At 35.8% G+C, this 6,154-nt stretch overlaps 1 long non-coding RNA gene across 1 annotated transcript; it reads left to right on the top strand.

The window, feature by feature from the left end:
• Positions 1-4,824: 4,824 nt before the first annotated feature.
• LOC149840244 (uncharacterized) lies at positions 4,825-5,915 on the top strand. The gene is made up of 2 exons (XR_016431539.1): positions 4,825-4,897; positions 5,720-5,915. It is a non-coding gene; the product is annotated as an uncharacterized LOC149840244 (long non-coding RNA).
• Positions 5,916-6,154: the final 239 nt, after the last annotated feature.

Here is a 6,154-nt window from a genome sequence, read left to right as displayed (position 1 = left end):
AGGCATGGGGGGTCGACCCCCTGCCGGAAACGCATGGGGGGTCGACCCCCTGCCGGAAACGCATGGGGGGTCGACCCCCCTGCCGTAAAGGCACGGCAGGGGGTCAACCCCCCATGCCGGAACTGCCTTTCCGGCAGGGGGTTTAACCCCCTTCCCTGCCGGAAAGGCAGGGGGTTTAACCCCCTGCCGTGCTTTCCGGCAGGGGGGGTCGACCCCCTGCGTTATGCTGCCTAAGTGACTTGTCAAAAAAAAAATTTATGTTTTTGAATGCCTATGCTGCCTATATGAATCGTTTGAAAAATAAAATCTGTAGTAGGAATAACATGCTGCCGATGTGTATTGCTTTTGAAAAAAACAATCTGTTATGAGATATATTATGCTGTCTATGTGAATTGGTTTCAAAAAAATCTGTTTTTTAATGCATATGCTGCCTATGTAAATCAATTTGAAAAAAAAATCTTTAGTAGGAATACTATGTTGCCTATGTGTTTGTTTTTAGAAAAAAAAATTGTTATGAGATACCTACGTTGCCTATGTGATCTGTTTTGAAAAGAATTTTTGTTATGGATACCTATGCTGCCCATGTGATCTCTTTTTAAAAAAAAAAAAAGTTATTATGTGATCCCTATGTTGTCCATGTGATTAGCTTGAAAAAAAAATTGTAATATGTGTATATAAGATGTCCATATGGTTTTAAGTGTAGTTTGCATATATGTTGTCCATATGGATTTTAAGTTGAAATTTTTTTTGTAATGTATATATACAAGTTGTCCATGTTGTTCAATTTGTTAGTTTGTTAATGTCTACTGGTAGTTAGTTTTACTTCAATTTGTTTTCTTGAAATCTGGTTAGTTAGAGTATTTCAATCTATTGGTCTTTTATAATTATATTTTTCTTAGATAGATTGGTATTTAATGTTCTCACAATCAGTTAGTTAGATTAGGGCTATTTGAATTCTTTATGATAGTGGTGGTTAAACGGAGTTCACATCTTTTCTAGTAAACTAATTGATTGATTTACTATTCCTTTGCTAAGTAGTTCAGATTAGAAATTGTCTATGACTTTATGTTAGTCGACTGGTTCAACATGTTATAGCTGGTTTGTTAAATTAGCATCTTCTAGTTAGATTTGGCTTAACATATATACTATTTTTCTTTTCTCTTCTTTCAATTAGTTAGAGTTGTTTTAATTTGTTTTAATTTTTTTAGTTAGTGTTTCATCTTGTTTCATGATTAGTTAGTTTGTTACTTAATTTGTTTTGTTTTTGTGCAGATTTTTCAACGGAACCAACTCGTGCTCGGCCACCTGTGGTAAGTAAATGACAAAAACAATGCAAATCGGGTAAATACCCGTGGTGAGTAAGTGATGCAAACGTATCACATGTTATTTAATTTATTGAATGCAGCACTTTATTGTTCACACACTCACTTAGTTGTTGATATCTAGGACTGCTTTGTTGGAGTTCGGAGATCATGCTGAGCATGATTTTAATGTAGAAATATGGAAGTGTTCTTATTTTTGGAGTACGGAGTCCATGCTAAGCATGGTAGTAGTTAGTGAGATATTGAAGTGTGTTTGCTGCAGGTACATGTTTGCCATTTATTTGATATGAATGATTATGATGTATTGCAATGTTTGATGTAATTGTATCCATGCTTGCATGTAGTTACTTTCAATTTGATTTTGACTTCCATGTGAAATTTTATAATAAAAGCATGCTTCAAATGATTGTATCATGTCATTAATAGTTTGCACATGAAAATATTAAGTTATCAATGCATGCATCAAAATTCTTGTTATTGTTTGACATAGTATATTGCATGATAAATTTGATATTTTCTTCATCGTCGCATTCTGATTGTTTTTTTCTTCATTCGTTAGGATACTATTCGTAACATCATACGACAGAATGACTGCAAACCGTGAATGGATGTACCGTAGGATAGTGGACAATGAGTTATCGCATGAATATATGGATGGTGTCGATAGTTTTATTGAATTTGCAACGGTGAGTGTCAGTACGGTAGATCCCACAGGTCGGATTAGGTGTCCCTGCAAGATTTGTAAGAATAATCGATTTGTAGAACCTCATGGCGTTAGACATCACCTATACAGGAAGGGTTTTGTGAGTGATTATCAGAACTGGGCGTTTCATGGAGAAGAATTTAGAAACGATTTTGATGCACGGGTGAATGTGGTGCACGATAATCCATATACGAATTTGATATTTGATGCTGCAGGAACAGAACTGGGTTCTGCTATGAGTTCTAGTGATGTAAGAACTGTCGTAGATGAAGAATCACCAAACGATGCAGCTAGTAGATTTTATGATTTACTTAAAGATGCTGATGAGCCACTTTGGAACGGTTGTGAGAGTCACACTATCTTGTCTGCAGTTCTTCAACTAATGAATTTGAAGTCCGAGTATAATTTGAGTCAATCATGTTTTGACCGTTTGTGCATGATACGGTGAAAATGAACATGATTACTACGGTGTTATAGAGGAAATAATGGAGTTGACTTACTTAGGCATGAATAACAGGGTTACGGTATTCAAGTGTCATTGGTTTGATCCAACTGCAACAAGACTCGACAAAGCTTCAGGCATTGTGGAGGTGAATCATAAATCCAGGTTTGGAACATATGAACCATTCATATTAGCCTCGCAAGCTCAACAAGTTTATTATACTTCATATCCGAGTATAAAAAAGTCAGATAGAAATGAATGGTGGGCAGTTTGCAAGGTGAAATCCAAACTATACCCCGAGTATGATCAGTTACAAGAAGATGAGTTAGCTGAAGACAGTGATTACTATCAATCAGATGATGTCTGTGACTTCGCTTATGGTCACGATGTTGCGCATGATATGCATGTCATATCTCCATTGGCTGATGAAACATTCATAGAGGAATGTGATCCAAATGATGTACCAAGTGGATGGGCAAACAATGAAGAAGAAGAAGAAGAAGAAGAAGAAGAAGAAGAAGAAAGTCAAACTAGTGACGAGGAAGAATTCTCAAGCTAGTGAAAAAAATCTTATACTACAAACCTCTATTTAAATGCATTGTAATACTTGATGTGAGTTGTATTGCAATACTTGGTGTGAATGATTAAAAATTTTATTTCAATGTATTGTAATACTTGATACGAATGATTCGAATGCATTGTAATTTATCTGAATGTATTATAATTTATGCAATTAACGAATGATTTGAATTAGTGCAATACTTGATGTCAATGATTTGAATTATTTGAATGCATTGCAATGCTTGATGTGAATGACTTGAATGCATTGTAATACTTGATGTGAATTATTTGAATGTATTGTATGACATATGTTATTTGTTAGAATATGGTTCGTGGAGGTTATAGTGGTCGCTCATCCAGTAGTAGCCAGGCTCAACCTTCATCTTCACGGGCTCCTGTGATAGGTATATCATATAACTAATTAGATGCTTGATTAGTTCAAATGCACATTCTGAGAACTTGGTGTGTATTTTTTTACAGATGATGTTGCGCCTGTACACGACCCACCTACACCAGTTGATCGCACAAGTCAACAGCCAACACAGGAAACAGGGTCTTCACAGGCTGGCACAAGAAGACTCATTCGAATAGTGTATATCGATAATCGACCGTAAGTATTTTGTTTTCAATTATTGCATATCTTTTAAATATTTTATATTGATATTTACTGTGTAACAATTCATGTGCAGCACGAGGTTTGAGCCACAAGAAGTAGTACGGGAGATTAGGAATTCACTTCTTCAACATCTACCAGGACCAGTTGCTCAATGGAAAGAGTACCCAAAGGAGGTATTAGACAGATTGTGGTCCTCATTCATGGTATACAGTTGTTCCTCATAGTTAATGTGTTTCATATTTAATTTATTTAAGCAATGTCTACTAACTTTCTGAAAATATTTGTAGGCTTCGAATCGCTTTGCAACTACGGTGGAAGAAAATGATGCAAGGAAGGTGTGGCAGAAGGTGGCTGCCAATCGATTTGCAGACATGCTGCACACTATGAAGACTGCAGCAAAAAAAGCATCTGGCGTAGTAGATGATCCATTACTGTGGAAGGGCCATGGTCCTATTACTATCAGGAGAGATTACTGGGATGAAATGTGCGATATGTGGGCGGGAGATGCATTTAAAAATCGCTCTGCGAAGGCTTCACAAAATCGATCGAAGATGCCCGAAGCCCATCTACACACAGGTGGATCTAAGACATTTGGGAGCCACCTAAAGAAAATGGTAACTCATCAATATATAATATTAATTTTATAAGTATAGTTGCAAATTTGTGTACTAAATCTTTTGTCATTTAACTTCGCAGGAAGCAGAAAAAGGAGGCAGTGTACCATATAAGGATGTGTTTGTAGAAACACATAAACGGAAGACCACGGGAGTCTTCGTATCAGAGAAGGCGAGAACGACAACGGTATGTATTAATTCTATTAATAATCATTGCAATATATATGCAAGTCATCATAATGTTATCATTAATTATTAATGAATACTTTAAACATTATTTTGTAGGAGGCATATGAGCAACAAATGGTAGAGCGATATGGTGAAGACGCTACTCAGCATCCATCATTTGATCCTACAGCATGGGTGACTGCAGCAGGTGAACCCAAAAAAGGTCGCGTGTTCGGGTTTGGGAGTAATATGAACACTTCACCAGTTATTGGTTCTTCCAGTTACGGCTCACCAACTTCTTGCGCCGACATAAGCTCCAAGCAGCCGACTATTCTTTCCGGTGATGATGTACGCGAGATCATTAATGAATCACTGAATAACTACTTCCAATATACTGTCGCCCCCTTTCTCCGAAATGAGATCAAGGCCGCTGTTCAGGATAGGGGATCTTCGATTCCAGGTCCCTCTCAGGTATAATCACATATATAGTTTTTTTGACTATCTTAAAGCACATCTGAGCATGGTAGAATCACATATAGAGTTTTTCTAGATGCCTTAGAACACATATGAACATGCTATAATCACATATTCAATTTTTTTACTGCCTTAGCACACATATGAGCATGATAGAATCACATATATATATATTTAACTTTTTGTCTGTCTTAGAGCACATATGAGCATGATAGAATCACATATAAAGTTTTTTTGATTGCATTAGAACACATAAGCATGCTATAATCACATATTCAGTTTTTTTACTGCCTAAGAACACATATGAGCATATTATAATCACATATTCTGTTTTTTGACTGCCTTAGCACACATATGAACATGCTATAATAACATATAGAGTTTTTTAACTGCCTTAGAACACATATGAACATGTTATATATCATTTATGATAGAATCACATATAAAATTTTTGGCTTTGCCTGCCTTAGAGCACATATGAGCATGCTATATTCACATATTCAATTTTTTTACTGCCTTAGCACACATACGAGCATGATCGAATCACATATATAGTTTTTTGCCTGCCTTAAAGCACATCTGAGCATGGTAGAATCACATATAGAGTTTTTTTATATGCCTTAGAACACATATGAACATGCTATAATCACATATTCAATTTTTTGACTGCCTTAGCACACATATGAGCATGATAGAATCACATATAGAGTTTTTTTATTGCCTTAGATCACACATGAGCACATGATAGAATCACATATAGTGTGTAATTTATTTCATTATATTTTGTTTATCAATACTGACTGCTCTTTTCTTGTGTAGGCTGCTAGCGATAATCAGGGTAGTGGAGCTGAAGGGACAGATAAAGACAATGAACAAGAAGACGCACAAAATCTTGGCGATGATTAGAGGACTGTGTTGAAGAAGTTCTATTTTTTTTATTTTTCCTAATTGTAATTGTTGAATTGTAAATAATTAAACTTCTTAGTTTTAAGGTGGAACGATTAATTATTATAGATACTTGTTATATGAATTTTTTTGTGTGGTTTGTTTTTTATTTACAGGAAATATAAATTGTACAGGAAATATAAATTGTACAGTTCTCCGTAATTAATTTTTAAATAAATTTTTTTTGATTTTTTTTCGTTTTTGCGACGGATTAGCGACGGATGATTCCGTCGCTATTCATATTAATCTAGCGACGGCTTAGCGACGGAATTAAATCCGTCGCCACGCCGTGGTCGCCGTTTAGTACCG

The sequence above is a fragment of the Nuphar pumila genome, chromosome 4 (assembly GCF_984573655.1).
Source record: "Nuphar pumila chromosome 4, dmNupPumi1.hap1.1, whole genome shotgun sequence".
Lineage (NCBI taxonomy): Eukaryota > Viridiplantae > Streptophyta > Magnoliopsida > Nymphaeales > Nymphaeaceae > Nuphar > Nuphar pumila.
Note: the sequence above shows the minus strand (reverse complement) of the source record. Positions and strands in the feature narration are given on the sequence as shown.